Source organism: Lygodium microphyllum, chromosome 2 (genome assembly GCF_053477565.2).
Source record: "Lygodium microphyllum isolate KBCC chromosome 2, Lygodium_microphyllum_v1.1.10, whole genome shotgun sequence".
NCBI lineage: Eukaryota > Viridiplantae > Streptophyta > Polypodiopsida > Schizaeales > Lygodiaceae > Lygodium > Lygodium microphyllum.
Window position 1 is genome coordinate 32,159,024 of NC_141136.1, and position 12,412 is coordinate 32,171,435.

The 12,412-nt window shown below is 44.6% G+C and overlaps 1 pseudogene; it reads right to left on the minus strand.

Moving 5' to 3' along the window:
- Positions 1 to 792: 792 nt before the first annotated feature.
- Positions 793 to 1,200, minus strand: LOC148039577 (glycine dehydrogenase (decarboxylating) 1, mitochondrial pseudogene; annotated as a pseudogene).
- Between the last annotated feature and the right edge of the window lie 11,212 nt (positions 1,201 to 12,412).

Below are 12,412 nucleotides of genomic sequence, written 5' to 3' on the forward strand. Positions count from 1 at the left end.
CAACCAAATCACCATCACGGGCAGCAGAGACGAGGCGCTCTCCAGACGTAGAACAACCCAAGGAGTTGCCCATGAGAAGGAAATAATGGTGGAGATGTAGGTATGAGCGTTGAACACATAAAACACACGCAAGGTGTGGCTATGCAAAATTGTATGAGACCGTTTGGAGTAGGCCTAGAAAGCTATGGCCATGGATGCTTACCACAGAAAAGGTGCTAATCAGGGCTAGAACTACACAGGAGAAGAAGCTATGGCTATGGCGCATTAGGACCTGCTGGGGTTGCTATACAATCCAATGGAAACTAGCCGCCAACCCGAGTAGGTGTAGTTAAATAAGGCTATTCCACCAGCAACTCCCTTGGTTCGAGGGCATCTGTAGAGAGGCCCTGCGCTGCATCACATGAGGTAGATGCAAATGCCATGGAGCTTGGAAGCAATGTGGCACCTGATGAGCTACCTAAGTGACGTGGAGATGCAGTAGTAGAACAATCCCCAGTTGTGAGCTTAATTGGATTGATTGTAAGAGGGGACAAGGCACATTTGATCTCAGTAAATATGGCTCATATGTATGCAGTTTAACATGGTTCAGAAGGTCTAAAGCAGATTGCTGAGCGAGTGCTTGGGCAGTACAAATATGGCTGGTGGCTTTCTTTCACCTGATGTGTTGCTCATGTGTCTACATAGCCATAAGTAGTGTAGGTTTCCCACTGGCATCAACACACACTAATTATTCTGCCAGGCATTGATCTCTTGTAATCTTGAGACGTTTCCAGAAAAGTAGCATGAGGTCCATCATACCCCATAGTCCACACCAAACTCTCCTGGTGGACATAACACTGTCAATGCCAGCAGATCAGTAGAGACAACTATTCTTGCACCTTTAGCATGGGCTGCTTTTACAGTTTCTGATAGATCTAAAATCTCCCCATCGGTTGCAGGGTATTGTACCAAAATCCCACAAACATCTTTACCACTATAATCAAAATCTTTAAGACATCTGACTTTTATGGTTATATCAAAACCAGTAGCTCGAGTTTTGCATATATCAATCGTTTGAGGGTGGCAGTAATCAGCAATTAAGAAAGTCTTCTTCTTGCCTCTCACAACACTACTACACATAGCCATGGCTTCAGTAGCAACAGTGCCCTCATCAAGCAGGGTTGCATTTGACATTGGCATACCAGTAAGATCTACAATCATGGTTTGGAAAGTGAGCAATTTGGAGTAAAGCACTCATGAACATGTCGATAATTCTGTGACAGAATATCGTTGTATCCCAGTGAGCAGTTAAAGGAGTTTTGAGAGTCTATTTCGTGCATGTATTGGATCTTATGCAGCCATCATATCAGATTGGAATGCAAAGTTGTTGATGCATTGTAATTGCAGTTGAATGGAAACAGAAGCACATGTATTGTCTGAAAATGCAATAGTGGTTATTGTTGCATTTTTATAGTAAAAAGTGGTTGCACTACAGGCCACTGAAGTATATTGCATGCTGGCATTTTGAAAAATTGACTGGTTTTGTAAAGGTGGAATGTTGTGAGTATTAATACTCAGTTTTTTGAAATGATTTACTACAGCTTTTGTAGTGGGGCTGACTGTTAATAGTTTGTGCTGAAGACCTTGAAAATGGCAAACACAGGAGAGAAGGATACTATCACTTAGATAGTTGGTGAAAAGCTGGACTACAACAATTTCGTTCTATGGAAATTCAGAATGTCTAAATTTTTAATTGGAAGAGGCTATTGGAACCTAGTTACAGGTCTTGAAGATGAGCCCAAGCTACTGGAGGATAGATCTCCAACATAGGATCAATGAAAGACACACAAGACATGGTTGGAAAAGGCCAGCAAGGTCTTGCATTAGTTGGTGTTATGTGTGTAAAAAAAAAAAGGCTATGCAAATTACAAATTGTACTTCCCCAAAAGCTGCTTGGAACTTATTGATGAAGAATTATGGGCATGTCACTCATGAGAGAAAGACACAACTGAAACAAAAATTCAGCCACATATCCAGGAACGGAAGGTCTATTGAAGACTATGTTAGTGAGATAAGATCCCTTGCATAACAACTAGGCTCAATTGGAGCTGAAGTTGACAATGATGATATGGTGGCTACTACCCTCCATGGACTTGTATATGAGTATAAGCAGTGTGATACTTCCATTTCAGTGCGCCAGGAGCAGCCTGACTTTGATGAACTTGTGGCACTTCTATTGCATGAAGAAGTGAAAATGGGTCTAAAAATAGCAGGAACAGTGTCTTCTACTCCAATCAAAGGGGTAGAGGTGGAAGAGGAAGATCAAACTTTAGAGGAAGAGGTGCTGGAAATGCATATGCAACCCGTTACTGGATGGAGAAATAGACAGCCTCAATCAAATACCTCAAATACTCGTGGAAGAGGGGGTTATTCACCTAGAGGAAGATGCACTTGGCAGCAGCCTCAAATGAGTCATTATGGATAGCAATCAAATGCAAATAATGATTGCCATTATTGTGGCAAATACGGGCATGTAGCTAAGGATTGCTACAAGAAGCAGAATGATCAGAGAGCAAGAGGGAAGCAACATTGTAATTATGCTTCTTCTAGTGGTATGTAGGAGGATGATAGGTTGTTTGCAATGCAACATGTGAAGAAAAGGTTGCCTGTACAAGGCAAAGCAAATGATGCATGGTATATAGACTCAAGGGCATCTAACCACATGACTCCTCATGGAGAGTGGTTTGACACATTGGTACAAGGTGCTCATGGATATGTTTGCACAGGGAATGATACACATCATGAAATTATGCATACACGTAATGTTCCCTTGATTATGCATGGTGACAAGAAAAAGAGTCTCTGTGATGTGTTACATGTACCCTCCATAACCAAAAACTTTCTTTTTGTGGGACAAATGGCTAAACAAAATCTACAAGTTAGATTCAACAGAGATGGATGCTATATTGAAGAGTATGGTCAAGGATGCAAACTCATTGCTAAAGGCAAAAGAAATGGCAAGATGTTTACATTGGATACAAAAATTCCAGCATTGAATGCTACTATGTATTCACATGAAAATGTTGCAATAAGGGACATTGAGATATGGCATAAAAGAATCGGTCATATAAATGTTCAAAAGCTGAAGAATATGTAGCATAAGAAAGTTGTACTTGGACTCCCTAAGTTCAAGCATGCGGAATTGGGACCTATATGTAAGTCATGTCAATTTGGGAAGCAATCAAGGCTTCCATTTATAAGGCATGTAAGCACTACTACTAGACCATTACAACTTGTACATTCTGATGTATGGGGACCCTCACAGAATGCATCTCTTGGGGGATGATATTACTATGTGTCATTTATAGATGACTATAGTAGGTACACATGGCTGTATATGCTAAAGCACAAGAGTGATGTCATGGATGCTTTTCAGGACTTCAAGAGACATGTGGAGAAAGAATTGGCTTGCTACATATCATGCTTGAGATCTGATAGTGGTGGAGAATATGTCTCTAAAGACTTTGATCACTTCTTGGTAAAGGCAGAGGATGTAATGACTGCAGTGTATGTCACGAATCGTACACCAACAACAAGTATACATGAGGTGACTCCTCTCATGAGCCATATTAAGGTGTTTGGATGCTTGGCATATGTACATGTTCCAAATGAAAAGAGGAAGAAGCTTGATCCAAAGGTAGAAAAGACCATCTTTATTGGGTATGCACAAGATAGAAAAGTGTACAAATGCTACAACCCTTCTACTACTACAACCCTTCTACTCATGAGACATTAGTCTTAAGAGAGGTGGTATTTGATGAGCAAAAATCATGGCATAAGAAGAAGATCACCTTGCAGAATGATGATGATGTGTGTCAGGAGACTCATGTACATGCAGGTACAAATGAAAGTGCATAAATTTTTGGGCCTTCTAAAGATGCTATTTCATTAGTTAGTCCTTGGACATGTAGATTGAGGACTTCAGCATCTTTGTCCACTGGCACAGGTATGTTAGTAAGGGGGGAAAATGTGGATAAAGGAAAAGGCAAACTTGATGATGTTATAGGGCCACTCACTTGTGGTTATGATTCACCTAGCACTGATAGCTTGGATAGTGAGTTTGGTATTCCATCAGTTGTGACTCCTTGTGTGAGACATAGATATATACCACCTCATGAGAGAGGAGAGTCTCATACTGCACCTCAGTTGAGGAGATCAGAAAGAGTCAGGAAGCTTGTGGAGAGGCTTACATACAGTGGTTATAAACACTACAAGGGACTGGGGCAATAGCGACGCCGATTAGCGACGGCGTTTATCGGCATCGCTATTGGCGTCGCTATTGGCGTCGCTATATACATCGCTATTTGCGTCGCGACGCATATAGCGACGCCAATAGCGACGCCGCAGGGAAAAAAAGCGCGGTCGAAACCAGAGCGCCGTTTTCATTTTGTTTTCTTCGCCTTTTGAGAGCGAGAGCGAGGGAGAGAGCGAGGGAGAGAGCCAAGGCTTTGTGAGAGAAGAGGAGGAAGAGACTTGCTGCCGCCGCCGCCGCCGCCGCCACCGTCGTTGTTCGCGAAGGAGAGGAGGAGCCCTCGTTGCAAAGAGAAGCCGCCCACGCTCGCCATATCTCATTGGTGAGTCTCCCTCTCTCTTTCTTTTACTTGTTGAAGGTTTAAATCGTTCTCTTTTGTTTATTTAGGAGAGGAAAAGAAAGAGAAGGAGAGGGAGAGGGAGAGAGAGGGAGAGAGAGAGGGAGAGGGAGAGAAAGAGAGTGAGAGTGCATTCTCTCTCTCTCTCTCCCTTTTGCTTGTTTAATGTTTAAATTACTTTCTTCTTTGCTTGTTTAGGAGAGGAAACGAGAGAGTAAGAGAGAAAGAGAGGGAGAGGGAGAGGGAAAGGGAAAGAAAGAGAAAGAAAGAGAAAGAGAAATAGAGGGAGAGGGAGAGGGAGGGGGAGGAAATAGGAGAGGGAGAGAAAGAGAAAGAGAGGGAGAAGGAGGGAGAGTGCATTCTCTCTCTCCCTCCCTCTCCCTTTTGCTTGTTTAATGTTTGAATCACTTTATTTTTTGCTTGTTTAGGAGAGGAAATGAGAGAGAAAGAGAGTGAGAGGGAGAGGAAGGGGAAGGAAATGAGAGAGGGATAGAAAGAGAAAGAGAGGGAGAGTGCATTGTATCTCTCCCTCTCCCTTTTGCTTGGAGGATGTTTAAATCACTTTATTTTTTGCTTGTTTAGGAAATGAGAGAGAAAGAGAGATAGAGAGGGAGAGGGAGAAAAAGAGAAAGAGAGGGAGATGGAGAGGGAGAGGGAGGGGGAGGGGGAGGGGGAGGGGAAGGAAATGAGAGAGGGAGAGAAAGAGGGAGGGGGAGGGAGAGGGAGCGAGGGAGCGAGGGAGAGGGAGAGGGAGAAAGAGGGAGAAAGAGGGAGGGAGAGGGAGAGGGAGGAGGAGGGAGGAAATGAGAGAGGGAGAGAAAGAGAACGAGAGGGTGAGGGAGAGGGTGAGAGAAAGAGAGGAAGAGAGGGAGAGGGAGAGGGAGAGGGAAGGGAATGAAATTTAAGATAATATACGTATCGATAATGGTATGCAATGTGCTTTGCATACGGCCACGTACTTCATCAAAATTAACCCAAAATTATTGTTATAGAAGTGGAGATCCCTTAAATTGAGTATAGGATAATTTCTCTCAGGTCTTATGACTATGAGTAGAATTGATTGAAATAAATTTTATTACTATAGTTGTAAAATTTCATAGATGGCGCGCATTAATTTTAAAATGGATTACTTATACTCAAAGCCGAGATATAACAAAAAATTATCTACCGGGACAAACAAATCGTTGAGCATGATACAAGGCCGAGATATAACATCGGAAAATCTCTCGACTACTATATACAATGCAAGGTTTATGGTCAACTTGCAAGTTGACGTACATCTCCATAAAGCTATCCATTTAAGCCTCGTTTGCTGTAATGTAGATAAGATGGCAAACGAAGAAGGTCCTATTGTTCAAGACCGCGAGTCGTATCTTAATCAGCGTGTCCCATGTCCTTGCTCTCAATGCAAGTTGGCAATTAGACGAAAACGCCGATTGTCTATAGAACACGTACGACGATTTGGCGAGTTTCAACCTGAGATTATTGATCAGGCGATTGCAGATTTTCAGCAAACGGTATTTTCAAGTTAGCATTTTTCATGCATTGTACTCTCAAGCTAATTGAAAACCATACACAATAAGATTGGGTCTTGTTGGCAAATTTTGTGTCCAGGGGGGTGATGTCTCGACCCAAGGGGGAGTGCACCCTTTGCGGCCAATTAGAAGAGTTCGTGGATGTGCGATGGATGGATGGCAGGAGCCAATAGACCACTCGCAAGGCCCATCTATATCGTCAATGCCAGAGGAGACAGACAACCTTCCCGACTTGCCTACAATCTTGGAGCCTGAGATGGAGGCAATGATCGATGCATTGATTCCCATGGATGTTGAGACATCTGACCCGCTTAGAGAGGAAGCATCCATACCATTATATGATGGGTGCCGAGTATCTCGGTTGAAGACATTGCTTGCACTCTTAAGTGTGCAAGCAAAATACGGTTGGAGCGATACGAGTGTGACTGAGTTATTCAGGTACCTTGCATACAGACTTCATTGTTTTTTTTAAAACAGTATTATTGTAAATATGGATGGATTTTTCAAGGTGTTTTATGATTTTTTCAGGTTATTGAAATATCATATATTGCCACCTGCAAACACCATGCCTGAGTCTCGTGATGATGCACGACATGTTTTACGGAAGCTTGGCATGGACTACAATAACATCCATGCATGTATCAATGACTGCATATTGTTTCGAGATGAATACGAGACTATGGAGACATGTCCAAAGTGTGGTGCTCACAGGTATCGACAGGACTTGCAAGGGCAGACCATCCCTCAAAAAGTCCTCAGACACTTTCCGCTCATCCCCCGCATAAACCACATGTTTCGCACGTCTACCATGGCAAGCTTGACAACGTGGCATGTGCAGAATAGGTCTACGGATGGAGTGCAATGAATATCAGCAGATTCGCGCGCATGGAGCCACATTGACTCTACCTTCCCAGGCTTTGCGCGAGAGCCAAGGAATCTTCGGCTCGGTCTCGCCATGGATGGTGTGAACCCATTCGGTCTGCGCTTGACTTCTTACAGTGTGTGGCCTATAGTGCTTGTCAACTACAACATTTCTCCATGGCTTTCTACGAAGAAAGGACATCTCATCCTTAGCTTGCTCGTCCCGGGCCGCTACAAAGTAAAAAATATGGACGTGTATCTTCGTCCATTAGTCGATGAGCTTAAGATTTTGTGGAAGGAGAGGGTCACGGTGCAAGATATGACCAGGCGCGATGGTCGGCGGTCAGCCAACATTCGAGCCATTCTCATGTGGACGATGCATGACTTTCTGGGATTGGGAGAGTGCTCAGGTGAGCAGACCTTTGTTCACGCCGGTAATATCTATATTTTATTTCATTCAATCAAGTATTCACTAGGTCGTGGATCGCCTTGCAGGTCTCGTTACCTCAGGTTATCATGCATGTCCATTGTGTGGGCCACAGTTAGACTCCCGAAGGTCACGAACCATGAAGAAGATGGTATATCAAGGACACGCCACTTTCTTGCCGGAGGATCATGAACTCAGGGAAGGTTTTCTTGGACGACCTCCAGCACGTATGAACGCTGCAAGCTGGTACGAGCTGAAAATGGTAAACTCGGAATCACATCCAAATGGAATGCGACGGTTCTCAGTTTTCTACGAGTTGCCATATTGGACCCACTTACAGGTCAACCACTTGTTGGATCCCATGCATATTTTCAAAAATGTGGGCAGCTTGCTATGGGACCACATCACAGGAAAGAGAGACACTATAGGGTCACGAATGGATTTAAAGGAGGTAGGTAAGATGGAGGCGCTTTGGCCGCAGTCGAGTGCTGAAGGGGGAGTGCAGCTTCCTCGCGCTCCCTGGGTTTTGTCTACCAAAGAAGAGCGCATTGTGAAGCAAGTAATCAAGTCTATCCGCACTCCGACGGGTATGATGCGTTCTCTCAGGTCCGCATTTTCTAAAGATGACCAAATGTGTGGGCTAAAATCCCATGATTGGCATAAGATATGTCAAGTTTGTGAACAGAATGGATTTTAATTAGCGTGGACATTTTGAAATTTGAAAAGTGACCATTATTCTTAATGCTTTCTCATTTGTGGCAGTTTGTCCTACCGATCGCGATCGCGGGATGCCTAACTCCAGAAATTCGCGGGGCCATTTACAAGCTGTCGACTTTGGTGCAATGGATCTCACAGAAAGAGATTAAGACGTCCTCTATTGAATCCGCAAGGCGGGGAGCAGTTGAGACGGTCTGTCTCTTTGAGAAATACCTGCCCACTAGCATGCTCACGATACAAGTTCACCTTCTTGTGCATCTTGTAGACGAAGTGGAGATTGCCGGACCTGTCCATACGCGATGGATGTTCTTCCTGGAGCGCTTCATGAAAACCCTGAAAGGCTTTGTGCGACAACGAGCTCGTTCGGAAGGTAGCATGGCGGAGGGTTGGTTGGTGTCAGAGGCATTAGTGCATATCTCACAATGGCTACCAACGGTGGAACCAGACAATGAAATGCTATGGACGCTCAAGGACGATGACAGGCTGACTGGAGATGTGGTGGTTGGAAATGGGGTAGAAAAAAGAATGGATGCCTCAATGGAAGAGAAGGTGAATCGCTTTTGTATGTTGCACCATGCCTCCATGGAGACGTGGCTCGCCAAGTACCAGATTACAAGGCAAGATCGAGAGGAAGCGCGAGCTGAATTCCGACGCAGTACGCGTCACCGACCGATTCGATATCCCGAAGGCATGGAGGAGATGCCGCGGTTTATGTCAACACGATGGTTGCATGGAGCCTTGATCGCAGCATCCAGCGAAGGGGCAGAGGTCTCAATGGAGGAGTGGGAGTTCTCGAGGGGATGTAGTCCAAAGGTAATGAGGGGTTTAGAATGTGTCGTATCTGAATTTGTTTGCTACATCTAATTTGAGTGTTTCAATGTGCAGTACAAAATATATAGTGCAGCGTGGTCGCGTGGACGGCATTTTCGGGTGGAGCGTATTGACAAAATGCGCTCCACAATGGACTGTGGTGTCATGGCAAGGTTTGAGCAAGAGAGCCGGCGACGAGCAACGGATCCGAACACGGTTGTGGATGAGATGGAGTATTTTGGGAATTTGCAAAGTATTATTACGGTGGATTACCGTAGCTTCTCCATGATAATATTCGATGTGCAGTGGTTCAAAGTGGTACTTGGAGGAGCTGGCGCAACGGTTCGACGAGGTCCATCTGGATTTCTCGAAATAGATTCCGAAAAAAAATGGATGGATTTGCGCGACACCTTTGTGTTGCCGGCACATTGTGAACAGGTAATCTTCTAGTCATTTGCTTGCTAATTGTAATACGACATGCTTTATGTCACAATGGTTTGAAGACGGTTTGTAAGTGTTTGTGAACAGGTAATCTTCTATCCAAATCCCCGACAACCTCGATGGTGGTATGTTATACCTTCAACTCCTCGAGGTGCGAGAGTATACGATCAAAGCGATGTTCCAGGCATAGATGAAGAATATATGCAAATAGAGGGATCGAAATTACAAGGGGTGGAGGCCACCGCAAGCTTGGAGCCCGCATCGGCTAACAATGATGGAAATACAAAAGTCGTAGAATTTTTTGAGAACGAGGCAGACTCGTTCTTTTGTGGTGACATGTCTATCGACCTTCCAGTGTATGCAGAGTTATGTCAGGAGATTAACATGGGACCATAGAATACTTCATTCTTGGAGAATTGTATTACTCAATTCATTGTTTAGATCTTCCATAAAGGTAGATAAGATATGCATTTTAAGATGGATTTTTCAAAAATGATTTATATTAATGCGCTTTGTATAGTTTCAATTGATTATTCTAACATTATTTTTTATCTCTGCAGGTATCGATATTTTCAGGATGAGTCGAGGGATGAGCGATGAGGAGTTTCAGGAGATGATGGCACGTATGTCTCCAGATCAGCTCGCGAGATTCAGAGAGATAGCAGATCAGGAGCTGTCTCGTTCTTCGTCAGGGCGCTCTGCTAGATCAGCTTCAGTGCGATCAGATGCTTCAGCTTCGAGCAGACGATCTCGACGCTCGCGACTTGGGCCAGAGGGAGGGACTGCGACTGCAGGAGGATCAGGGGGGTGCTGCTGTGGAGACACGGACGCGGTGTCTCCGTCTCGTCGTTCAGCTAGAGCTCGGTCACCTCCAGGATTTGTCACACCTGTGGGGACGTCCACTCCAGTTACTCCGGCTTTTGCGCAGCCGTCGGCAGATGTCACGCCTTTTGGTGGCACTCCTTTTGGTGGCACCCCCTCTGGTGGCACCCCTTTCAGTGGCACTCCGGGAGAGGGTACCCCCGTCGGTACACCGGATGTTCAGGGGTCTCTTGGATATGCCCAGGAGCGTGGACGGAGATGGGAGAGGGCCCATACGAGGCACACTCCTAGGGATTATGGATACCTAGTGGATGGCAGGTCAGGAGCTATCATCATGAATGATCAGGGGAGGAGGGTGATGGCTCGCATGAGGGAGTTGTGCCAACAAGTTTTTCGGCACAACGTCCTGGATCATTGGAGGAACATACCGGAGGGGAGCAAGGAGTACATAGTAGCATCCTTGCACGAGGAGTTCCCGGTGCCAGCCGCAGTGGATAGATTCTCTACGGGCTGGATGATGGATTGCATGCGTGCATACATGTCACATAGATGATCCGACGCACGCAAGGCAATCAAGAGTGGGGCTCCAAAGCCCGAGTGGTTAGATGCAGAGAACTGGCGTCGACTGAGGGAGGAGGCTACAAATTCGCCAGGACGTTGGAGTCAGCAGCGGGAGGCGGCGAGGGCACGAATCGAGGCCGGATCGGTACATCATCTTGGGAGTGGCGGCCACAGGACATATTTGGAGGACTTTGTAAGTTTCTCTTTTGTTTTGCTTATTTGTTTTTTTGAGATATTATTTGTACTGACAATCATGTTTCTAACAGTTAGCATTTTGTTTTCTTTGCAGCACTCCATTACAAATCATGATCCGCAAGGCCTTGAGACTCAATATGCAGAGAGGCACGGTCTCAGATCATTGATCGACCGATTGTACAGACGCGGCGGCCCAGTAAGTCTCTCATCTTTCATGTCCGTAGTTACCATGAGATATTTAAATGCATTATTGTATGGTGGATTGATATGTTGTTTCTTTTTCTGCAGAATCCGTTTGATGCTCCTTTACAGCGGGAAAAGCTTTCGGGGGACGACGATTTGTAGCTCGCCCTCGGATCCTTAGCGCTCACATACCTTTAGTTTTTAGTCGTCCGATCTATGTAGACATTTTCTATGTATTAGTGATATTGTTTTATGATTGTACCAATCGCATTTTATGCGATATCATGTATTTGTTTTATCTATCAGTTTTATGATTTCAGTATAGATTCTCTTTGTTTGCAAACGCTTTGTATGCAGCAGTGCAGAAACTATTTTGTATGGCTCTCATACAGCACACAGTGCTATATGTGGCAGGGCAGCTTGCTGCCCTGCCACAAAATTTTTTTTTTCTCTGTTACCGTCGCTATTTGCGTCGCAAATTTACTGCAGGCGTCGCTATTTGCGTCGCTATCAGCGTCGCAAACTCCTGTAACCGTCGCTATATGCGTCGCTATTTGCGTCGCTATATACGTCGCATTTAGCGTCGCTATATACATCGCAAATGCGACGTATATAGCGACGCAAATAGCGACATATATAGCGACGATTCCATGGCATCGTCAATAACGACGCTTTTTGCGACAACGGGGGCAAATTTTGTTGTTTGTATTTTCGTCGCTTTAAACGTCGCTATAAGGTCTATATCTTGTAGTGAAAGTGAGGCACTATGCATATATGGAAAAAGTCACTAGCTTCAAGCAACCCACGAAGTTTCTTGAAGCTATCTTGAATGATCATTGGTGCAAGGCAATGGATGAGGAATATTCAGCATTGGCTGAAAATGACACTTGGGATTTGGTTGATTTGCATGAAGGAAAAATGTCTATTGGTTGCAAATGGGTATACAAAGTGAAGTGCAAATCAGATGGCACATTGGAAAGATACAAGGCAAGACTTGTGGCAAAAGGGTATGCACAACAATATGGTCTTGATTATGAGGAGACATTCAATCCTGTTGCTAAAATGGCAACCGTTTGAACAGTGATTGCTTTTGGTAGCATCTAGAGGCATCTAGAGGATGGAGTATGTATCAGATGGATGTGAAGAATGATTTTCTCAATGGTGAGTTAGTTGAGGATGCATACATGGATCAGCTCAAGGGCTATGTACATCTAGATTTTCCTACATATGTG